Source organism: Peromyscus maniculatus, chromosome 17, assembly GCF_049852395.1.
Source record: "Peromyscus maniculatus bairdii isolate BWxNUB_F1_BW_parent chromosome 17, HU_Pman_BW_mat_3.1, whole genome shotgun sequence".
In the NCBI taxonomy this organism is placed as follows: domain Eukaryota; kingdom Metazoa; phylum Chordata; class Mammalia; order Rodentia; family Cricetidae; genus Peromyscus; species Peromyscus maniculatus.
The window spans coordinates 21,178,926-21,205,603 of record NC_134868.1 but is presented as its reverse complement, the minus strand read 5'-3'; positions in this window follow the sequence as shown (position 1 = coordinate 21,205,603).

Below are 26,678 nucleotides of genomic sequence, written 5' to 3'. Positions count from 1 at the left end.
CAAGGCAGCATCTTCAAAAAATGGTGCTGTTCAAACTGGTTGTCTGCATGTAGAAGAATGTAAATAGATTCATATTTACCATATTTATCATTTAAGTTCAAGTGGATGAAAGACCTCAGCATAAAAATAGGTACACTGAACCTGATAGAAAAGATAGTGGGGATAGCCTTGAATGCATTGGCACAGGAGACAACATTCTGAACAGAACACAAATAGCACAGGTACTAAAAATAAACAATTAATAAACGAGACCTTGTAAAATTGAAAGTCTCTGTAAGTCAAAGGACACCATCAAATGGACAAGGCATCAGTCTACAGAATGAGAATAGATTTTTACCAACTTCACATTCAACAGAGGAATAAAAAAAATAACTAATATAAGAAAAACTATATACAATACATACAGTAGCTATATATAATATATACAGAAAATTTACATTTGACAAATTGAGTGAAAATATTCCATTATCTACCCTATTTTGGTGAGTCCCAAATACACCTAATTCACTTTCTATCCTAACTTGTATTACCAACTGAAAACTATCTTTTGATATCTTTCAAACTTACACACTTAACACCTCTTCAGTGATTTTCTTTTCTGAATTTGTTAACAAGGAAAACTATCACTATCTAATCTTCAACTCCCTCAGAGACCCGAGAAGGAAATAATATTACCTAGTTAAACAGGAAGTGTAGACAAGCGACTTTCAAAAAATGTGAGGAATGACAGAAACAGCTGGCTGCCTGGACAAACACCCAAGGTTTCTCTGCAACATTTGGGCATCCATCTTTGGCCTACAGGCTAGCATATCTGACAGACTCATCTGTGAATTTTCTAAAGGGCTTTCCTATCTTGTCTTGGCACGGATCGGCAGTCCTTTCTTTAATGTCCTGCTTGTCCATTTTGGACAGCATACTGTCAGCAGTCAAAGCAAGGGCACTTTCTGGCCCAGTCGCTAACTTTTGCCACAATGAAAGTAAGCTCCATAAGGAGTTTCTTCAATGCCCATCATCTCCTTTGAAGTAGATTAGTACTACCAGAAACAGATGTATCTCACTGTCATGAAAAACCTTAAGTTAATAAAACAGTTTAAATGCCACATTTTATAGATCTTTGATGTATTTGAAGACTATCTAAAATATATCCATTTAACCTAGAAAACATAGCTAACATATCTACAAATTTGATTGCTATAAATGACTAACCACTGACCTATATGTATTCATTATCCTATATAATTCAAAATAACTTTCAAAAGCTAGAACTTTAACTTACATTTTTAAATGAACTGCATAGTTACAATACCTTAAACAAGAGTAGAAACACGTATACAATATGTGGTAACAAAAAAAAAACCTTAAATTTGCATCAACCTACAAAACCCGTTAGAGGAGAATAGAAACATAAATATTGTGTAACAAAAATAGCTTTAAATTTGTATCAACATTCTATATTCCCCCAAATGATAAACATCCATAACCCACCAAATAACCAGAAGCCACCCACACCCCCCAATTCTTGGGAATGTGGGTGTAGTTTCTCTATATTTCTTCCTGCTGTCTGTGGACAAAGTATCTTTAGGGTTCCATAGAGAAAATTTTGAGATAATGACTAAGTCCTGGAGATAACAACAGTAAGCTTTGCTAATGGATATCACCTGTCAAGTCTCAGGAGGTCTCACATGATCAAAACTGATCGATATTAACCCAGAAGGAATCCACAGCCTCTTATCTCTTGTAGGAACAAAACTCCAAAGCATTTTTGATTTTCATTTGACAATATATTTTTGACTTCTTTAAAGTTAAGGCATTTCTAAAATATCTAGATTAGTTCAATTTACCTGTCCAGTTCATAATCCCATGTGTCCTAGCAGCTGTCTTTTGCTTCTCAACAGTCAAAAATTTCAAAATCAGCACAATAACAAACAGAATCCAAATTACCTGTGCATTTCCCATCTTACGTGGCTTTTTTCTGTTTTGTTACTTCTCTCTTTAAAGACTCTTTTATAAACTATTCATTTTTTATATGACTATACCCTTTTTATTTTCTCTTTTTGATTTTAATACGTATATATTGAATTAATATAATATATACAACTTTAAAAAAGTTTTTCGTTCCTTTACATACCAACCCCTGTCCCCCCACCCACCCTCATTCTACCCCCATCCCCTCCTCATAGAGAATAAGGCCTGCCTTAAGTAGTCAACACAGGCTGTTATACCATGTTGGGGCCAGACCTAGCCCCTCCCTCCTGCATTGAGGCTGAGTAAGGCATTATGGGACCAAACTAGGCCTTCTGAATGGGGATTTAAGTTGTGTGGCTTGATGTGTTTGTGGGTCCCCCAGCAAGGGGACCAGGACTTACCCTGGGTACACAAACTGGCTTTTTATATACTCCATTGCCTATGGTTTAACGCCTTTTTCTTGTCTTAAGCTTATGCACATTGTTAAACACACTGTAGCCTGCTTAGCGGTTTTTCTGTCTGGATCTCCTTTACTGCATATCTCTAGTCTTTTTTGACTACATGAGCAAACTTTAGACTGATAAAGTACACCTGGATTTTACACACACACACACACACACACACACACACACACACACACACACACACACACTTGAGGCTTTCAGTTGGTTCCACCCACTTCTCTAGTCATGAAAGCCAAGTGGAGACTTGCTGCTGGTCAGAAGTCTGACCAGGAACTGCATTCAACCTTCCTACAGCTCTAGAATGCCAGTGCTTGTGCTGTGGCTGGTCCCCGACAGATGCTAAGACAAAGGTTTGCTCCCTGCAAACTAACATCAGGGCCCATTTGATGATGACAACATCATCACAACTCATTGAACATTGAGAAGTTGACCTGGTGCCTTCCTGTAGACTTCACTCTATGTTTTAGCCTCTTTGGTGTGGGAAGGTACTCTGAATGTTACCAAAAGAGAAATGTGGACACCAACCCAGCCAAAAACCCTTTGACCTGCCTGCTAAATATGCTAGGTCAATGGTGGCAAAGGACTTGTGGGAGTGGCCAACCAACATCTAATTTGACTTAAGGCCCACTCCAGAAGAAAGAACCCAGGCCCAACACTGCTTGGGAAATCAAGGACAAGATAGTAGAAAGCTCAAAGACCTAGGATAAAAGTTAACACTAGGGGCCTAAAAATATTAACAAAATGATTCCTAATGATATTCTTCTGTACTCGATATTCACTACGTTATGCAGTTACCATCTCCCACTGTGAGAATGAGTGGGTCTCTGACTCATTTACTGTCTCTTAGGAATTTTTTCTCCTGTTGTGCTGCCTTGTCTAACTTCAATATGATAGTTTTTGCTTCATCTTATTATATTTTATTTTGTCATGTTTGATTGTTATCTCTTTTCTAATGAGAGACAGAAAGGGAGTAGATCCAGAGAGGAGGGGAAGTAGGGAGTAATTAGGAGGAGGAAATTTAATCAGAATACAGTGTATGAAAAAATAATCTATTCTCAATAAAAAAGAAAAATACAAAAATGGAAAAGGCATACTGTGATATTTGCTTCACTGAATGTATTTATATTCCTTTAATATTTCTGTTCTTAATAAAAATTATGGCAATAATTCTTTTACTACATTAAAATATTTTGTGTACTATTCATAGTCATTTTGCTGTCTTTACTTTTGAAAACATAATGAAAATTTATTTCATTAATAATCATAACCCTGAGAGTAAACAATACCACAGATCCAAACCTAAAAGTGTTATTTTAATTACTAATATTTTAGATCCTTTTATTATACCTATTTTGGATTATGCTATTCAATATGAATCCCATCTTCCATAAAATTCCATTATTTAAAAGCAATACTTGTAAAATACATGAAGCTCTGAGGGAAATTAAAATTACTACGATCATTTGAATTGAATGATCTGAATATGATGCATTTAAGCCACAATAAAATTCTTTTTTGGTAAAACAATAAAATTATTGTGTACATTTGGTTAATCTGGATGCTTATAATGTTGACACTTAAAAGTCAGTTGATCTGGGAACCCTAAGGACAGCATCTAGTTTTCAAAGTGTCAGCACAGTGTGTGAAATCATAGGAGCTACAGTTTCATAGATAGCATGTATGTCTCAGCAGAGGTGATCATTTTCCCCCGGAGGAGTCACACTGTCTTTCTTACTGAAATCAACTGTCCCTAATGATGTCTCAGGACATTGTGCCATTGCTGTGATCTCGATATGCCAACATGCATTTTCCTTCAAATTATCCTTATGTAATAAAGAAAATAAGAATTTTCACACATTTTTTTCATGATGGGTGTAAGAGGAAAAGTTTCTATGATGTACTTTTCCCACTCAAAATATTTTCAAAGATGAGCCATTGGTTAAGATATTTGTTATGAGTATATGGTTTATTTAAAAGCAGTGTTGGAATTATGAGTCACATGTGATAATATAACTGTGTTTTTAGTGTGAAAGCAAAATACTATTCTATTATGTAATTTGCATTTTCTTATTAGAACAGATATATCACATCAAAATTAATACATTTTATTCACCACTTATTTCACAAATGTGCAAAGAATTCTGTGCTATAAGTTACAATATTATCATGTCTGTGATGGTTCAGAACACAATACTAATAAATCATTTTCAGAATTGTACAGATTGATTTGTTTGGGTAAAGACTGTTTCAGATTTAAATGATGAGCCACATTGCTGATATCATAACAATAAAAATGTTTCAGTAAAATGCTAGGCTTTTAATTTGATTGAAATGTTGGAAGGCCTGAGATCTGTATGCCCATGTTACAATATGAGTGACTGAAAGGAATAGAGAATTGCTATTTTCATCAGAATTTCAAAGTTTTGAAACCTTAACATTGGAACACCATTGTTCTACTTAAATGAGTATTTAGCACCTTTATTTTAAATCCCTGTCCATTTTTATAAGCATTGTGGGAAATCGAACCCATAACACACTTATGGTGCCTTTATAAACTTTGAATTTAGAAAAGTTATTTAATGATTTAAGATATGTTAACCAATAAATGCTGGTAAATCAACATATATTATCATCTTTTAGCACTCTGAACAACCTCACTTAGGAAAATAGAACAACACGGTCTATATTGTTTTATTTAAATAAATTTATGTCTTTCTTTACATGTATCTTTAAGATTTGAGTTTATCACATTTTTAGTCCTTTCAATTGTTCATATTCATTTCTATGTATGTGCAAGCACACATATGCACAGGTGTGTGTACATGAACACACATGCACAGATGTGTGTTGGTGAACAAACATGCATGATGTAAGGTGGACATATTCATGCCCTTGAATATAAAGGGGAGGTAAAGGAGAGAGTTTGCCATCATGTGAGTTCCAGTGATGTTCTTACTTAGAACATCATGTGAGCAAGACAGTGCAAGCTATCTTTAGGTAGTTGAGTTTGCTAAAGAGTTAAATATGGAAAAATGTTGAGTAAAAGCAGATGAATCCTTTCTGCACTGTTTTTACATAATTGAAAAATTGGGGACTGGGCAAAAACAAATGATGCCAGACTACCGAGCAAAATGGCATATAGGTGCCATAGCAAACTAGTTATGGTGAGAGGATAATTCATGAGAAGAAATCAATTTTCACTTTCCGCCATTATGTGGGTTCTAGGGATAAGACTCATATTGTTAGGCTAGTGTGGTTAAGGGCCTTTACCTACTGAACTACCAGACTGACCATCATTTTAGTTCTTGTACAATATCCTGTCCCAAGTAATATGAACACATTCATGGAAATATCAGTTGTCCAGAAGAGAAAATAAAGACTTGAGTGTGTCATTACCAGAAGTTAGAATACTGCAAATTCTCTGCCCATGCCAACCTAATATCGTTCTGTCGAAGGACAAACAGCAACCTGGAACTGGTTTCCTGTTCTTAAGATGATGAATGTGGGTGTTATTGACCTCTAGACAGCAGCCTGGGAGGTCAGATTTCTTGCAAGACGGTGACCATGTGCTAGTAACAATCCTCCTTCATCTTACTTGTTTTTTGAATTCCTTAAATATCTTAAGGCAGTTTTTCTAAAACATAGCTGGGTTTATGTCACCTGGAGAGCTTGTTAACACTACAAGCTAAGACTAGCTCTCAGGTAGGAGAGGTGTAATTAATTCTTAGAACACAGTGTGACTTGCAAGTATTGGAAACAATTAACATATGTTAAGACTATAAATATCCAAGGTAAGAAGCTATTTTTAAATTAAAATCCAAAGTATTTTGGCAAGGTTCTTACATAGTCTGTCTTTTCCAGGAATGCACATATAAAGCTTGTGAAGATTATATCCTGTTAGGGGAGAAATATCACCCAAAATAATGCCACCTTGCCTGTTTTGATACAATAGTAGTGATCTGGATATGAATGCCACAGTATAATTTTTTCATGTAATTGTAAACATTTGACCACTTCATTATGTCTTATTGTGTAGTTGTTCAAACAAATGTGAATGTTAAAATTTTCACTATTTTACATTTTTTTATTTTTCTACTAAGAGAATACTAGACGATAGATATAAATTTTGTGCTTATATGTTGTCTCTGAAATGTCTTTCATAGTAGGAAATGGAGCATAAGAAAATCTGTTCGTAAAAAAGCTGGGAATTGAGTGTCTGATATCTGCTAATTCTAAGTTTTGTTGTTCTAGCTCTTTAATTCATTTAATAGATAAAGTAAACCTATTGACTGTGGTTTTAACTCATGCATTGGAAAGGAAAACTATAGCTACATAAAGAAATCATATAAGAAGATGCTTCTCCAACCATTCCAAGGATTAAAGTGGACACTGTACCCTTTTCTCATCTCTCTTTAGGGACCAGTACATCTGCCTTAACAGAATTGTAGACTCCACCCAGATCTGCTAAGTTAACCAAGATCTAAATACTTTGTATGCACTAAATTAGTGAAGTGATGTTAATTCCCCTTCCTGATCACAAGCTACCAGTCACCTATTTACTGTTGACAGCAACAACCTTGGTGTCCTGTCATGAGAATAAGAGGGAGAACTATCAATGGGAGGTCAAAATGTCACATCATATATACTTCTTCTTCCAAAGGAGAATGTATGTCTGCAAGAAACCTTGCCTGTTCATTAGCATAACTTTTTCTCTAGGCAGAAAAAAGACACAAACCTTTTGTTTCTCTCTTGCAGGTTCTACCCCATGATTGAACATCCTTTTGTTCATTTGTTTGTTTATACTTTTAAATTTCTTGTCCAGAATTTGTGCAAGTTGTTTTTCTCCTGTTTTAACTCCCCTAGTCCTTTAGAGTGCCTGCCTGCCCTGAATCATACTAGTCTTGAATTAAACTATCAATTCTTCTTATATCTTGTTCCTACCCTTCAGAGATCACCTGTATTTCTTAAGACCTGGAAAATAGAAATAATAGGACACCTTACCTGCTGCACAGTGGTACAAAATAAGTAATATGGGGACTAGCTTCAGTCATTCTAATGTGCCATGTGCCCTTGAATATAAAGGAAAGGTCAAGAGAGAATTTGTCATTACATGAGTTCAAGTGGTGTTCTTGCTCAGGCCTTGTGAAGAAGATAATGAATGTTATCTTTACCTAGTTGTGTCTGCTAAGGGGTTAAATACAGAAAAACATTGAGTTAAGGTAGACAAATGATTTCTGCAATGTTTTACATTATTGACAAATTGGGGACTGGGCACAAACAAGTGATGCCTGACTATCAAATGTCCTAGAAAATTTAAGTTTAATGTCCTTTATGTCAGTGTTCATTTCAACTTTAAATCTGTTTATTAATCTCTAGTTCAATTGAATAGAAATGAGGAAAAGCTAACAGAAATGGCCAGAAAAAAAATAAAAGATGACTTCACTTCCCAATGCCAGGTCCATGTGAAAAAGGCTCTCCAATGTCTCCATTAGATTGTTGTTCCACTTCTTTTTATTTTACTCTGCCATGCAATGTCTCTGCTATTTAAAACCATTATAAATGTGGAGGTTTCTCCTCATACTTCTAAGTAACTATTTGAGGCAAATTTCATCCCAAACTTATATGCTTTGACAGTTCCCAGCTGTTATTCAAGCAAGGCTCACACACATTGTCTGCTGAACATAAAGCACACATTGTGGTTATGACTGCTCATCTGACAGTTAGCTGTGTTCACGGTGGGCCAGCTGACACTTATGGTCACCTGGAATTAAGCTATCAAATAACTAAATCACAGATGATTAAATTGTGTGACTACAATGATTAATGATATTCTATAATTATTCATTATGGACAAATAGAAAGAGGAAAGTACACAGACACCTAGAAGTTTACGTGCCTAGTACTGACATGTTTAATGTTAATGTTGCAGCCTCTAAGCAAATTTCTGGCTGTGAGAATGCAGCTTCCATGTTCTCTTGCATTCCAATTGATGGCAACCACTTTTTTTAAGCATGCCTAGTACACAAATACCTGCAGGCTGGCTCCTATGCCTGTCAGTGATGATATACTAAGACAGCGAGAATTCTGTTATGTTCTGTAGCACCTACGATGTGTCGTATTTGTGATAATTTTATATAAAATAAGCACTTGTAGACAAAGGCAGTGTATACATGTTTAAAGTAAGAAGGCAGTGTTTTCTTAAGAGAGAGAATAAATATTAATGCTTTGTCGGAGCAATCAGCCTCTCTCATTCCATTCCCAGGTTTTTCTCCACACTCATTAGCTTGTTTGTCCTTGAAACAACTTTTATTCTTTTGTAGACAATGCCAATAATTCACAAGATACTGGGAATAGAAAACAACTCCTTCCTGCTCCCAGCAGAGCTTTTCTGCCAGAGATTACATTGAGTCCTCATACACATTAGCAATTTCACTTGCACACTGAAACAGATCAGTATTTTTGATTGAGTTTGACATTTTGAAATTTCACTACAATAGCTTACCCTATAAACAGGAAGTGACTGTAAAACAGATGTTCTTATTTAGAGAAGATGTTACCAAAAGAGCAAATCACTAAATCTGTCCTTCCTGTAATTGTGTCATTTAAACCAAGAGGAAAAAGTCAGAGTCCTAAGACTGGAGAAACCCTGATACGAAAATTATGCCATCATTCAGTGTTATAAGATGTCACCTGAAGAAAGAATGTGATTTAAGATTCAATGCTGTTCTCTGTGATATGAATACTAATTTTCAAATTCCGTTATGCAATTACTGAGCAAAAGGTTTCCAGTATTTGTGGAAGTAAATGTTTGCAAATGGTTTTAAATGACTTAGGAAAAAGGGGTCAACCTCAAACTCCAGAATCCAATATTAGATTTTTAATTTTTTAGAAAAATTATTCCTGTTCAGTTCTTAAGCTTGAACTTTATCTATGAAAAGTTCAGAAAATGATTTGTGTTTCAACAGATGTTAAAATAATCACTATTCTAATAAATTTATCAACAACTCTTGAATATTTGTTTTGAGTGAAACTTGGCCATTATAATTACTTGTGACAATGTGGGGGCACAAAGTGATTTTTGACATATTGGGTGGGAGAAAAACATTCACTGACTACATAGTAAACATAGTATGATAAGCTACCTTCATGAGCCGATCCTCAAAAACAGAGTTCTAAAGCTTGCATTTGTATCTAATGAGTTCATTTATTTGATCATAGGTAACAGGTCACTTTTGGACAACATTTTTGGACAGCTCACATTGGAAAATTAAGTCAGCATCAAAAGCTAAACGAGTGAGACAGAAAAATAACCCAGAACTTAAAGGGCTATTATAACCACGTATTTTGTAGATATGATATACTCGCAATTAGTTTCTATTTCTTCTAATGATGTGGAATCTGTTCATTTCTTTATTTACTCTATTATATAATCCAAATTGGCTGCTGTGTTATCTTTTGTGTATTTTTTTCAACATCTGGAGTCAATGAAATTTTGATATGAAATATTAGTCTCACATCTCCATTTGTGACTTCCATTGTTATTTCTGAACTGGATTCATAACTAACAAACATATAATGTAAATCAGACATAAACATCTATTGCTAAATCATCTTCTCAAGTTATATAATGTCCTAGTTAGGCTTTCTATTGCTGTGATGAAACACCATGACCAAAGAACAAAATGGAGGAAAGAGTTTATTTGGCTTGCAATTCACATCGTAGTCCATCGCTGAAGGAAGTTAGGACAGGAACTTAAATAGCACAGAAATATGGAGGCAGCAGCTCATGCAGAGGCCACAGAGGAATGCTGCTTACTGCCTTGCTCCCCATGACTTGCTCAGCCTGCTTTCTTATAGAACCCAGGACCAACAGCCCAGGGAATGTAACCACCCACAATGAAATGAGTCCTCTCCCATCATTAATTAAGAAAATGCCCAACAGGCATGTATACAGCAGGATATTGTGGAGGTATTTTCTCCATTGGGGTTCCCTCCTCAGATGACTATAGCTTGTTTCAAGTTGACATAAAACTAGTCAGCACATATAAATTAATAATACATCGTTTCAGAATAGTCCTTGTGGGTAATTCATGGTATTTTATTAGGGTCTCTGAGAGAAGGATATGCTTACCAAGGAATCCATGGAAAAAAAATTAAAATGGCGTTAGATGCATCCACCTAGTGGGCTTAAGTTGGAAGAAAGATCAATTACAGTTATGCATAAAAAGGCATCAACTACTAATTTTGTTTTCTCAACATTTTGGAAGAAAAATGTCTCCCTAGCAATTAACCAGAATTTGCTACACTTAGTCTGGTCCCAGAACTTGTATTTGACTATCTGCTCTAAGCCAACTGCATGAGGCTCCATTTCCCTTCTGTGTGACTGAATTAGAGGATGATGAAATACACTGCAACTAGCTTCTGAGTACAGTGGAAACGGTACTATGATTTCTCCTACACTGGAACACAGAAGTCACAAAAACAGAGGTCAGTGCCATGTCACATACCTGGGTGCCCTGTATGTCTCTTGCCTGTTTTCATCAAATAGTAGAATGGAAACCTTGCAATAAAATTCCTCACTGAAAAATCTCCAAGTTTCATGGATCATTCTCAATGCTCAGAAATGGCATATCCTCACATTTTCTTGTTCTTACTTCCTGTACCAGAACAGAAACTTTAGCCTTGATATTTTTGATTTTTTATTTTTGTTTGTTTGTTTTGGTTTTGGTTTTGGTTTTTTGAGACAGGGTTTCTCTGTGTAGTTTTGGTGCCTCTTCTGGATGTCCCTCTGTAGGCCAGGCTGGCCTCAATCTCAAAGAGATCAGCCTGCCTCTGCCTCCTGAGTGCTGGGATTAAAGGTGTGTGCCACCACTGCCCTGCGATATTTTTCAGTTTTAATGTGTTAAATTGTGGTCAACGCTGGTTTTGCTACTTTTCTGAGTTTCCCTAGTTTGTGTTTTAAAAAAAAGATCATTTTGAACAGTGCAGCTGTCATTCACAATGTAGGTAGGCCTCATCCAGTAAAATTAAGTGATTAATAAAAGGTAAAGATGGCTGGTCTCTTCCTTTCTCATTATTGACATTGCAATAAAAGAGTATGAAAATTTATCTTTTATAATCATATGAGATAGGCAAGTCAGTGGCTGATCAAAGAAAGAAAAGATTTCTAAAATGAAAAGAAATGAAGTTTAAGAATAACAACAAGATACCAGAAATATCAATAGTAGGCATGTATGTGAGGGGAATTCTCAGAAGGAAAAGCATAGTTTAAAGTTTACATTATCCTCCCAGGTTCTTAACTGATAATGTAATTTGCATTTTAATCATATTATGACCACAATGGACAGTGTTATCCATGCTACAAACCAAATCATAGTAATATTTGGTTACTGTGTGTGCTTTTCTGGCTATATAATCAGAATATAATTTGCTCAAGAATGTCATGCTATTTTTCATCCTTCACCTCCCTTGTTCAACTCTTCACCCTCCACAGACATTCTAGGTCTGAGATTATTAAGAGAAGCTAAAAGCCATTATTTCAGAACAAGTAATTTCCATCTATTAAAAAAGAGAAATGGATGAAATACAAAATGTTGTTATGTACCTTTGCACTTTTCTCTCTGATTGTCAGTGATAACTGTGTGCCTCAAGCATAGTAACGGACTCAAGAAGGCATACAGGACACTCCACAGCTACAAATCATCCCATTAAACATTCATGAGGAATGTATTGCCTGCATCTAAAAGCATTCCAAAAATGATGTTCTCCTTCTTTCTCACATAAAAGAAAACTAAACATTAATATAATCCAGTAATATATATGTTTTAGTGATGAACCAATTAATTAGTTGTATATTAGTGTTTTTGTACAAATAAAACTTCTTCACTAGAGTCATTTATGTAGCTTCCGTAAATTTCTGTATGTATATCCAACATAAAAGACACTGTCTGTCAAAGCTTTTGAGGAGTTATCTGAGCTAAAGCGGAGTACAAATGTGTCTCATTAATATTATAATAAAATCAGTTATCTAAATGGTAACTTGTTGAACTTTTAATGCCAGATCCTCTGAATGAGAATACTTTATAAACAACTGTAAACTAGAACTTTATCACAAAATTAATTTAAAATAGTCAAAAGTCTGTGTGAACAGAGATAGATATATGACAGAATATATATGTGGTACCCTTCAAAACCATCAAAATCTGTATTTACATAGAGTTTTGATATTTAAAATAATTCAAGATTGGTCACTTTAAAAACTCATTCTATTTTTGCATGTGCATATGTGTATGTGATGTATCGTGTGTGTGTGTGTGAGAGTGTGTATATTAAATATCACTAAATGTATACTAAATATAATGTTTTAATTTTATGGATGACTATTTTCTTTGACTTTCTGTTTGAGTCTACTTTCCAACAAAAAAAAATAATCATCATCTATAATAGCAGCAAATCCTACTCAGTAAATGTACTGGATTCAAAGGACATATTAAAATGATATCTACCTGTATATAAATATATAGATTATAGGTAATAATCAAAGTTAAAGATTTCCCATGAATTCAGTAGACTTAAGAAAATCTTTTCTTCTCTAGAAATATTTGTTGGCCTTAAAATCTTCTCCATATCAATCCAAAAGCTTCTTCTCATATTTGCTGAGTCTGATTAAACAGATTTTCCAGTCTTCATGCCTATTTAATAGAAGTATTCAGACTCTATTCCTCACTCTAATGCAATTCCCTTCAGTCCACTTCAATAGACTTCATACTGGATTCCCAACACATTTTTAAATGAAAGGATTATAGACCTAGGATAGTCCTTCTCTAACTTTGAGCACCTTTGCTGATTCTGAATTATTATTTGTCCATCTTCATACCCTGGTCAGACTCCTGGAATGGGCTTTTAACTATAGATAAGAAAACTCAAGAATTACATAGGATTTTCCCTGAGCATCAGGGACAGTTTGTGATATTTCAGCCATTGTAACCATGTCCTTTGACATAGAAATGAACATAAAAATAGGATTCAATTGTTACTTAGGAAGTTTCATATTTATTTATTTTAGATAAGAACTTTCTTCTGTCAAAGAAGTTCATTGCAGCCTTTTTATTCCCTGAGCACTACAGCCTGTTATGGTGCCATAAATGTTGACCTCCAGCTCTATTTAGGTAATAAATACCTGTTACACTTATTTGCTGTATTGTGAGTATTTGTTACACTAGGAATCTAAGACACTGAACCTTAGCCCCGAGTAGATCTGAAGTAAAGCCTGAAAATTTACAATTCTGGTGAAGATTCAGGTGATATTATCCTTGGGAATAGCTGTACTAATGCACTGGATATTGAACTGCAATAGACTCAAATAATCACAATGAAGAATTTGATGGTATTTGGGTTCTACTATGTAGAAAAATCCTGCTCAATCAGCATCATGGCTAAGTGCAAATAAATTGAAAATAACACTATGTTTTCTTTAACTCATATAGTACCAAGGAAGACATGGCTATAACATCAAAGCAAAGACAAGAAGACTGCTTGGTTCTTCTTTCAGTGGTAGTAATATTATTTTTGTTAACATTAAGGAAATACTAAGATTGAGATGAAAATGATACAATATTTGGTATGCACACGATAGACTGTAATGTTGAAATCACTTATAAAAATCCCCACCAATATATCTTGACTTGAAAACCTTTGCTTTTTGTACATATACGAAAAGATTAAAATAATACAAAAATAATCATATAATAAACCCATATATTCATCAAATGCTTCAATAAGCTTTAGTAGAAATTAGCAAATGGGTGACTTTACTATATCCATGTCTCTCCCCAATTTCTTTCTACTTCAATCCATAGTTTGAAGGCCTTCCTAGCTATCAATTATTTCATACTTAATAGTTTTTTTGCATAAATAGCTTAAGCTTTTAAAAATAACATTCATGGTACTACTAAAACGTTAAATAAAATTCAGGTTGGGCTTGATGGCACATGCCTGAAATCCTGTCCCTTAGGGGACTGATGTAGCAAAACAACATGCTTTCTGAACAAAGAAACAACATATAAATTAAATTATTAAATAAATATATTTACAATGAAAATGAGTGTTTTCTCAACTGATCTGTAACTATTCTTACTTTGAGGTAATGTCCAAATAGACAAGCTGTGATTAAAATGTTTTTTAATCATTTTTTTCTTTTCTCCTCTTCAAGGAAACCATCTAAGGACAACTATTACTTTTAAAGACTTGTGGGCTCTATCCTGGGGAAATATGCGTTTAACATTTCAAAGGAACTGAAATGTAATCTGAAGAGCACCTTGTACTGCCAGGAAGATTTCCTGCTAATGAGAAGAACAGAAGCCACAGAGATTCTTACCAATAGTTGTCTCCATCTTCTTAAGCTTAACTATTATATCTAAGTTACATGGCTGTTTTGCGAAAATGTGAATAAAAGCCATCCATCTCAGATAACATACAAAAACAGACCAAAAAAAAATACTTAATTCAAATCCATCTTGGTTAAACCAAAGAATCATTTGAGTTATTGACAGGATATGGATGAATCAGAAGCAGCTGCCATGTACCAAAGGCCCACACCAACAGGTATCTCATTCTCATGAAAGTCACATCATAGAGTACTATATTTAGTTAACCTTTCACCACCTAAGGATATTACTAGCTCCCAAAACCATGCCAATTTGCATTTGAGGGACAGCAATAGGGGTAGTTTTGGGGTCTCAGATGAGAATCAAGTGATAGGCACCTATTCCCACCCACCCACCTCCAATCCCTGAGCCCTTGCCAACTTCTACATGTAATCATTGCCAGCAAAATTACCATTGCCAGAGACCTAACGATTACTCTTGTTTTGCTTATTTTTTTTTTTTGTTCTGACTGCAGGAATAAGTATTCTGTGGTTCACAAAAGCCTGATCTGCTCTCTCATGACAAAGGTGATGTTATGGCAAAAGAAATCTGCTTTCCACCACACATCACGCTTGCTTGTTTTTATGAATTGGTTAACTTGCCTGCCATCACTGTTGCTCCATTTCACCATAGGTTACTGTACGTTCTCTGAGAATTTGACAATTTTGTGCATGCGCATTTGACACTTGGAGCAAAGGGAAAATAAAATGCTATATAGAATCGGTAAAAACTCACACTGCATATCAAATTATGGAAATATTAAGTAACTACTTAGCTGTTAGTAGACCTCAAGGATGTTAAGACTGGATCACTCTCTCTCTCTCTCATAATCAACAGTATGCAAAGCCAAGGACTGGTACATTAGGACTTTGAATACTGGTCAGAGCAAGGGGATCTGTCATATCTCTGGCTCTGGGAGAAGTCTAAACATCCTGAATTACCCAGATGATTTTTAATTGATAGCTATATTAACCTAGTTACAATACTCACTCCTCTAAGGTTTGGTCCAAATGGATCTATCAATTACCTAAAAATCAAAACACCTCTAAGGAAAAGTTGTCTGTTCCAGAGACTTTAGAGACAATAAAAGCCTGCATAAATATAAACAGATAAAAGGTTATCTCCAGTTATTGTCTACTCTTACCTTGTGGGAATGATCTACTCTGCAACGGTTTGTTTAGCCAATGTCCATTTGGCCCATGCCTTAGGAGGACTTTACTTTATTTTGAAGTAAACACTGCCTACCATTTGCACTATATTTGTAAGCCTTGTCTTATTTTTTTTGCAGAGGAGGAAATAGGACTAGGCAGGAGGAGGAATGGGGGAGGAGAAAGATTTCCCAAAGGAAAAAAGACAGCAACTATGGCTACAAATGCCCTCACAGGTGCTGGGTGCATAGAAGACACCCCAGCTTCAGATACACAAAGCCTGAGGTATAGAAAGATATCCTCCTGATCTCAATGAACAAAATGCCTGACAACTCACAATAAGTATAATGAATCATGACAATGTGACAGGAGTGGTGACAGTGACCCCTGAAGAGATGATCAAGGGTGTTGACTCTTCTTGTTCTGAAATTTTTCCAACAAGAAATGGATTACAAATTTAAAAATCTTTAAGGAAAGCATCTCCATCAACACTCACTTCTGTATTAGCTCAGCCACTGAAGTTGGCTGAGCTAACGAGGTCAATATTCAAAGATATTTGTCATAAATGATATAATCTGTATTTTGTATCAGTGATCCAGGGTGGGCATTTCCACTGTCTCCTGACTGGGACTGAGAGAATCTACTATTTCGCCAGCAAGATGTTCTGTGTACCATTGATATCTGTGTATTTCTCTTTTAGAAAATGTTGAACAGGTTAGACTTTCACACTCCTTTTTATTTATAGACGTCATGAGTACAAAGAACTCTGTGTAAGATATAAGTCACTTGTGACCAGGTTGGATTTGGTGCTGTCTTCCTGAGAGTGATCTGTGTTCTGACAGAAAATGTGAGTGAATGGATGTAGCTATGTGCAGAATGTGTTGGGAGAGCAGGATCTTACATTTCATTTTTTTCCATACATCCGTGTGACTAAAAATTCTGACTAATACACAGAATGGGCTTTGATGTGTGATATTTTTGCACATAGTCTTCTAAAAGGTGGTCATCAACAGTACGAAAAGAATTAGGGGAGGCTGTGAGGAGGGAATATGTTCACAACACACTGTATACATATATGAAATGGCAAATATTAAAACAATAAAGAATAAATAAAATTGGTTCCTATGCCTTCACACTTAAACAATAAAATTTCAACAGATTATACTTTATTTAAAGAATAACTAAAATATAATTCCTCTATAATCATTTACTCATTTTGGTGTCTCTTGAGTGACTGTTGACACCAGTAGTAAACTTGGAAGCACTATAATGAAATTCCACTTCAAATCAGGTTTTTGAGAAAAAAAACAACAACAAAATTCCCTTTTACCATCTCGCATCTATGTCTGTCCCTTTGATGAACTCTTAGTTGGACTATGTCTGAGCAATAAATGAGTTTTGCTTATGCTAATTCACTAATGTATGGCCATTTATTTGTAATAGTAGTATCACTTTAAATAGATAAAATTAAAGTAAATCTAAAATTGAATGCAGTGATATTTTAGAACCACTTAACCATAATAGGTACCTCAAATGCTATAAACTATCTTTCTTAAAATGATTTTATTTTAATGTTTGTGTGAGTCTTCTGTATACTTAAAACACATGTCACACATACACACATGTCTCAAACTACAAAATGCCTGTATTCCTGCTGATCTGACCCCGGGTCAGACTCCTCCTAGCTACCTACATCAATGCTTTTACCCTAGGGCCATGTACTCATATCTTCTTTTGGGGTCTTAAAAAGGTGTTTTGTTTTGTCTGCTTTGAAAATCACAACCCTTATTAACTCAGTTCCACAGCTACCCTGTGAGTCACCAAGGAGACGACCAAAGCAGCATTCCCAATTGAACTCCACTAAGATTTTGAAAATTTTCTGATGTAGAATACCGTATTTGATATGCACATAAAAACAGGCATTAGAGACGGTTCTCATTAGCACATTTTAATAGTAAGGGAAACATGGAAGGTGTTGATTCCAAAATCATGCAGCTAGAATTGAGGCAGGATGGAAAGAAGGGAAATCTGAAGGAACATGAGAAGGGAACAAAGCTCTCTTTAGGAAATTAAGAAATGTATTCGACTGGCTGAAAATCTAGAATTTCAAGACAATGGAGGGAAGAGCAAAGATTGCTTACATAGAGAAAAGGCTACTTTAGTCAAGATATTTAAAACAATAGCATTCAAAACAGTCAGTGGACATCACGACTCTAACCTGAGCAACCAACATCCCTCATGAGACGTCTCATAAATCCCCCTCCAAAAGAAAACACTTTAAGATAAATAAGTCAACCCTCCTATATTTCTTTGAACTTAAACATAAAACTTAATTATTTTTAAATTTTACTAAATTTTTAAACCTGTTTATAAATTACATTTTACAATACAACCTCAAACACCATAAAATTATGTTATCTTTTATGTATAGTTAGGATATTCTCTCTGGCACTGCCTTTCTGTCCTTCTGCATCTGTGTCTATCTGTCTCTATCAAGGTCTCTGCCTCTCTTTCTGTCTATGTCTCTGTCTCTCTGTCTCTCTCTCTCTCTTCCTTTCTCTCTCTGTGTGCTCTCTCCTCTCACCCATGTCTTGCCTGTGTAATGTTACCTCTTCATAAGGGATTCCCTTTCTTGCTGAACACCATCAGTTAAATCTAAAGAATATGCTATCCTTATTTCTACTCAGTAAGCCTGCCAACTTTATTCCACTGGCCTCATACTGGACTTCAAGGACATGGCTTTACCTAAGAGGAATTCCCCAAGGGGGATGTTTCAGACTGTGACCAGTGGTATCTGACTGCATCTGCAGATGTCATTCAAATTGGATATACACCTGGGACTTCAGATTTCTCTTCTGGGCACTTTTAAGCTCATCAGTGTGGTGCAAGAAACTACTTTTGTGATCTATTTTATGTAACTTAAGGTTTTATGCATTTTCTCCTTTTTGTTTTATTATTTGGAGATTTCACATAAAATATCCTGATCACCCTAACTTTCCAATCATCTCATGCACTTTCCTCCTTATCGCCTCATCCCCTCTCCAAAATAAAAAAATACAGTCCAATTTGTATTGTCCATATAGTCACTGGAGCATGGTCAAACTCCCAGTGGCCAGTCCTTTAAGGAAAAGAAAGGTCTTCCCCACTCTCAACCCCACCCCTATCTATTGTAGAGAGCTACACTTCAGGATCCTTATCACAATTTTAAAAGTTCTCTTCTGTGACTTCTTGTCTAGGTTGTTATATTTATTTCCTAGGAGGTGGGAGTAGGGGTTCTCACAGATACCTTCTATATCTCTTTTTTTCTCAACTATGAGTCTGCAGTCATCAATACCACTGTAGAAGAAGTTTCCTTGTCCTTCCAGTCAGCAGAAACCCGGTTCATGGGCTTCCAGATGGTATCTGGCAACAGTATCAACCATGGCTATCCACCTGGCCTCCAGCTTTGGCACATACCATGGACCTCAGCATGTTCTCTATTGTCAGTATGACCATGACAGCAAAAAGGTCCCTGGTGGCAGCCAGGCCCACAGACATCAACATGGCTTCAGGTTGCAGCACAGAAGATTCTGTTTTGTTTCATTGTGTGCTGAGAATCCATCTCAGGGCCTTATAGATACGAGGCAATCACTCCTTCACTGAGCTGTGTCTCCAGGCTTTGAAATACACCCACTCTTTGTTTAAAAACATTCTCCATTGGCCAAACATGAACTACAAAAAATTTTTTTACAGTTTTACTAAGTTTCTTATTCAGTTCTCTAAGCATCATAATAAAACCAGATTTAAGATTTTATATATATATATATATATATATATATATATATGTGTGTGTGTGTGTGTGTGTGTGTGTGTGTGTGTGTGTCTATATATATAGCTATATCATGTATGTATGGCACATTCTCAATAGATAGTGGTTTCAGTATAACAAAATCAGTTTCATTAGTTCTGTAATTCTGTATTCAATAATATAGAAAAGTTTATCAATTTGAGGCCTTTTCATCTGTTTCAGAAGTCAAAGTGCCTGCATACAGAGCAACATATATCACAGTGATCCTGTCATCATTTCCTACTGCCTTTCCATGTCAACAAACCATGCATTCCCTCTTCTTTGCTTCTGTTAACAGTAGCAGGAAAATGTTTCTAGTTTTATCCTCTGGCCCACGGCCATAACATGAGTCCATTCCTGAGTAGCCATATGGCAATGGCGCTGCCATCTGCTTCTCCTGATTCTTTTTTCCTGGCAAACCTGGGATCCATATGGGTTCTTTTTGTCTCATCTGTGTCCATCAGGAGACGAGGCAAAATCAATATCTGCACTTTTGCTTTGAAATAACATTTTCATAATTGCTCTGAACGTGCAGATCATTTTCTTTCGCCTTTCTTTCTAGTTTGCATACAGCCCCCTTCTTCTGCTGTAAGCAAAGACAACTTGATTTGAGGCAAACACAAAAGCTGTCAGGGCAGGCCGTCAGGTGTGAGGCAACAGAAACAACTCAAAGGATTGGCGGCCCATGCTTTGTGGATACGAAACTTTGTCACTAAGGAGATAAAATGAGCCATCTTTTTACATGTTGACAGGATAGCAATTTGGTGTCAGTGTGAAGAGTCACATATTCAGACAATAAGGCAACAGAAAATCTATGAACAAGCCTCTTAAATTTCTATTGACAGTCATTTTATGGGATACCTAAAATATTTGATGCATGCTGTTTAAGATAATTTGAACCCATTATGTTATTTTTATATGACATATTTTGATTCTTTAGTGACAGCATGGAAAACCCCTTAACAATGTGCTCTTTAATATTTTCTTCAACCTAAACAATCACATTTATGATACTGAATTTTTAAATACATATGTGTATGCAAGTTGAAAAAAATTACATTTTTGTGAATGTGCTGAATTCATTTAAAAATTCTCCTTTAAAGGAGGCATTTTAGGGTGATGTAGAAATCTAGTGCGATGAAAACTCCCAAGAATTGAGTAAAGGGACCTTAACTGAAACACCTAGCAATGGACGAAACAGCCTGAATGAGCCACCCCGTATAACCAGGCAAGACTTCAGCCCAGGCACAAACTTTGACTTATAATTTGGCCTGCCTACAAGATGTGCTGAGGTAAAATTGGCAGAGAAATTGTGGGAGTGGTGAGTCAATGACTGGTCCAGCCTGAGACCCATGCCACGAGAGGAAGCCCACCCCTGACATGGCCTGAAGCACCAGGACCCAGAGCCCAAAGACCTAGGATCCTAAGATTAGAACAAACACGACTGTAGACTGCACCCTTCCTCTGGGCTCCACATTAGAGCCCACAGCCCTAGCAGCTTTACCAGAGGCCACAGTGGTCCTAGGGATGCCAGGGAAGATACAGTCCACTGCCCTGTGCCACTGCTAAACCTTTGTAAGCCTATCCAACATACCCAGACTGCACTTCTACCCCTGGGCCCTATATCCCGACCTAATACTTTGGAAGAATGTTTGACTCTACCAGAGGTCAGGCAGGATCTACGAATCCCGGGTAAGACACCTCCCACTACCTGCTAAAACTGATTAAAACAACTGCAATAACCCCAGACTGCACCCCCTCCACTGGGCTCCATACTAGAGTGCACAGCCCCAGCAGTCTTACAGGAGACCATGCTGGTCCTAGGAACTTCAGGTAAGACACAGCCTACCACCCACAAAATCCCTTTAAGCCTGGCCAACAATTCCAGACTGCACCTCCCACCCCTACTCACCCCTACTGCCCTGCCCTTGTAAATGGCAATGCTTCACAGGTCTCTCTTACTTCATATTGCTCCTACACTACTCATCTACAGAGCTCCATGTTCTCTGAGAAACAAAGCTTTGTAGGGATTGCTACTATTCTTCAGAAAGCCTTTGTTTTTGGTTGTTTTTTTTTCTTGGTATGTTTTAAGGGGATTCAAAGAACAATCTAACCTCATGTTGTAGTGAAAAGCCTGCTAAGTTTGGCTTTCTGATTACTCCCTTGCTTAGTCCAAAGATACAATAAGATAGACAGTGCCAGCCCGCAAGGGCTCCTAAGATGGCTGCCTGATTTGCACTCCTGATCAAGAGGATTCTGCCTTGACCGCAGTCAGCCCATTGGTTTGAAGAGCTCAGTCCTATTCACAGAAGCTATGCTGCCATTTTCCTCAGAAGGGAACCATCACCTAATGGTATGTTAGGATATTTGTAGTGCCCTGGTAAATTTAGGATGCTAGGGGAAGATTGGCTTTCCATGTTTCAAATTAGTATTAGTGTCAATTTCCTTCAACCAAAGGTTACCCTTTCTCTTCTAGATTAATCAGTGAAAAGCCATTCTTAAAACGCAGCCGACACTGTAGGAATTGCCCCCAAAATAAAAACTGATTTATTTACCATAATTGCATTAATTACATCCTCTCTTATTCTACCTTATTTCCCCCTTTTCCTTTCTTGTCAGTGCTATCACAACTCATGATTTGGATCTTCATTTATTTCTCCTTAAATTCTTAGTAGAGTGGAAAACTAATTACTGTATGCATGTTCTGGATAATAATTTAAGTGAATGAAAACTGGTTCCTGCAGGATTTCAATAATAAGTGCAATTTATTTGACATTTTAAGTGAATTTACTTATGGTTTGGATTAATATGCATATGTAGGCAGCAGACAGAAAAATATTACTAATTCACGTAAAACCAGCAAACAGAAAATAGCAGTATCAGCGAGAATTTTATTTTCTTAAGATGACAGCAGCAATAGAAAAGCCGAAGTAGACTGGGAAGGCATGAGGTCTCAGCCCTACACAAATAACTGCAAACAATGAAGGGATGCTGAGAACATAAGAAATATAGTCTTTGGCAGGTCAGAACACACCAATTGGTTATCTAGCAGTAATGTTCAGCCCTGATAGCAAACATATATGTAATCTGTAACTAGAATCTTAAAAAGTCTTATTAATAAGAAAAAATCCAGAGCCAGATATTGGGGTTAAAACCTGAGAGATCCAAGGAATAGGAAAAGCTATAGCTAACCTCACCTCACAAACTCTGTAGCTTCCAAAGAGACCTACTTCCTGTATACCCACACCCGTATTCCTTTCTGTTCTGCCAACTCATTTTCTCTCTGCCCAGCTACACCACTTCCTCTTCTTGCCCAGCTCTGTCACTTCCCGTCTGTACAAAACTCCAGACCTTTATAGTTAAGTAGTGTTGGAATTTAAGGTATGTGTCACCAAGCCTGGCTCTGTTCCCAGTGTGGCCTTGAACTCAGAAAGATCCTAATGGATCCCTGCCTCCCGAGTAACAGGATTAAAGGCCTGTGCTACCATCGCCTGACTTCTATGTTTAATATAGTGGCTGGCTTTTCCCTCTGATCCTCAGATAAACTTCACTGGGGGACACAGATAAAAATATCACCACAAACATTCATACTGATTAGTTTGGTTATATTTAGGAATATGTATGTATATACATATTTACATATGCATGTGACAATAATCAATAAACAATGGATTGAAGAGAGAACAAGGATGGGTATATGCGAGAGTGTGAAGGGAGGAAAGGGAAGGTGAAAATTATGTAAATGTATATAATCTCAAAAACTCCCTATATACACTTCTTTTCTACTAAATGCCTGAACACTCATAATGTTTGATTAGATGAAAAAGAAACATTTTCAGACACCTGAGAACATCTTTAGGTAGATTGATTCACAATGAAATTGTTGTTATGTGTCAATTGTGTACCTATGTTTAAGCCCAAGCCTTGGTCCCCAGGTGGTGCTACTCTTCTGGGAGGAGCTAAGAATTTCAGCTGACTACCTGGAGGAAATGGCTTACTCATAGTATGTTCCTGAGTTTTTGTAGCTCTGTTTCCCTTCTTGTATTCTTTCTACCTCTTTGCTGTTATGAAGTGATGAGTTTCTTTTACATATTGATCTTGCTGTGATGCACAGTCTTGCCCAAGACCCAGAGTAAAAAAGCTGAAGACAATTGACTAAAAACACTGAGCCCAAAGATAAATTTTCTTCCTGTTTTGTTGGTGAGGTATTTTTTCCTATGACATTAAGCTTATCTAATTGTTATTTCAGTAAAAGCAGTGAAGCATTTCTTATTTGCCAAATTACGTGTTGCCATCTTGCCCACATTATCTTGCAATTTGCCATAGAATTGGAAGAAAGAGAATAATGCTTTTCTATACACATTATATTCTGCTTTGTTAGTGGAAATATATTTTCATTGTCCATTAGCTATTTCTTTTTTTTTTCTTGAAACATCTTTTAGTTTTTTCTTACCTTCAATAGTAAAAGTATAACCTTTCATGGGTGCAGGTATATGAAGTGAACTGTATCTACTCACTGAAGTCCTTACTATATCATATCAGTGACCAAAACCTGCCCCTTAAAAGGTATCACACCAGGCCAAATAGAGCCACTGAATATATTTTGACTGCACATGCCATGATATAATTATTTTCCTTTAAGGCTATGAAGCTGATAGAATATTATCTACAGTGGCTGTAATCCTTTTGTAATGGATTTTGGAGAGACTAAAAATTCAGAGATAGCATAAAAGACCTGATATTTCTTACTGGAACTCAAGAATCTGGTAATCTCTCCTGTTAACTCTACACATGGGGTTTTCAAGTGTGTATGTTTCTTTGTCTTCCTTTCTTTCTTCTTTCCTTACTTTTTTCTGTCTTTTTAAAAAAGACATGTTCTCATACTATGCTAGACTTAAACTCACTACATATTAGAAAATGATCTTGAACTTTCCAGCCTCCTCTCTCCACTTCCTGACTCCTGAGATTACAGGTGTGTACAGCCACACTGGGTTGATGCAGTCTTAAGACTCTAACCCAGTGCCTTGTGCCTGATAGTCAAGCTAACTTCCCTATATCCACAGCTTCACCAATACATTCTATTTATACTTTATTTCAGTTTTGTCTTAAGTATCTGTCTAATATTATTGCTATGAGTTAATTTATTGGATCCTTTTCTGTTGCTGTGTTAAAACATCATAACCAAGGCAACTTACAGAATAAAGATTTGATTTTTTTCTTACTCTTCCAGAGGAAAAAAGTCCATCACAGAAGGGGAGCAAGGCAAGAAGCAGCAGATATGATGTCATGAAAAAAAAAAAATCACGAAGCATAGAGAGTAAACTAAAAGTGGTTAATCTCAAAGCCCTCTCCCTGTAACATACTTCTAGCAAAGATGCACTTCCTGAATCTCCCCTGAAAATATCAACTGAGGAACAAGTGTTCAAAGGCCTGAGAATATGGGTGATATTTCTTATTCAAAGCACAACATTTGACTCTTTCCCCCCATAGTCTTGTGATCATTTGCAGTGTATAAATCACTTATTCGAACTTCAAAGTTTCCTAAGGTGTGTCCATAGTCACAATACTTTAACCATCTGAAGTCCAAAGTCCTGTCTGAGTTTCAAGATAATCTCTTAAGTACAGCCACTTATAAAATCAAAATCAAATTCCATCCTTGTAGCATACTAGAATACACATTACTATCCCAAAAGAAACAAGCAGGGGCATAAGTGAAGAAACATAAGACCAAAGCAAGATTAGAATCTGGCATGGAAAGAACCAAATCCTATAATTCCACGTCTAGTGTCTAGGTCCTTTGCTAAGTTGTAAGCATGGCTGGATGGTGTCTTGCCTAGAAGCCATTCTTCCATTATTCCACTGTAGAGAAGGAGGATTGTCTTGGATATCATCAATCTCCTTGTTTCTTGGTGATCATTTTCTCTTTAAAGTGTGTATTGGGGTTTTTGTTTGTTTGTTTGTTTTTGATGTTTTTTTGTCTCACTGGCTGTTTTTAAAATTGTGGACATGTATAATAGTCATCAATAATAACCATGCCACAGATTCAATATTTTGCCACCTTGAAATTACCTCTGCCAAATAATTTAGTCTATTTACTTTTTGGTTGGCTGCAGGAAATATTTTTACGATAAGGACATAAGGCAGTAATATTCTTTGCCAAACTGTCCTAGGAACAAGAACACAATTAACAAAGTTGATAATATTTCTCCCTTTGAAACCTCTAGGCCTCCACAATGTACATTGCTCTCTGAGCATTGCTGTCCTCTGGCCTTCTATTAGAGTGCTCTACTAAGCTCTGTCTATGGCATCCAACCATTTTTCTAGTCAAAACTTCCAAAGTGTTCCACATACTACTAAAAACAACGTGGTCAGGTTCTCCACCACTACAACCTATCCTCTGGTACCAACTTTTGTAATAGTTACTTTTCCATTAATGCTAAAACATCACAAACAAGGGACTTATAGCTAAAAAAGTCTCAAAATTAAACATCAATACAAAATTAGCCACTGTTATGCCTTTAAGTTTAGTGATACAAATTGTTCCTATATAAGTTCTTATGTACAAGATTCTATATCTAAGGCCGTTTCTAAAGATATCAAAAGAATGGCAGGACACTTCTCACATACTTCATTTTACAGAATAGCAATGAAATAAAGAAAACTTTGTTCGTTTTTGTTTAATAGTTCAGTAACAGTCTTTTATCATGTAAAAGACAAATATCAAATATCAACTTAGGTACTTGAAATTAAGATTGGAAAATGTTAAGAAAGTGTTCTAGACCATATATACTAACTAGAAATTATAACTGTAATAAGTTTTATGATTTTAAATACTGAATTATATTTTAAA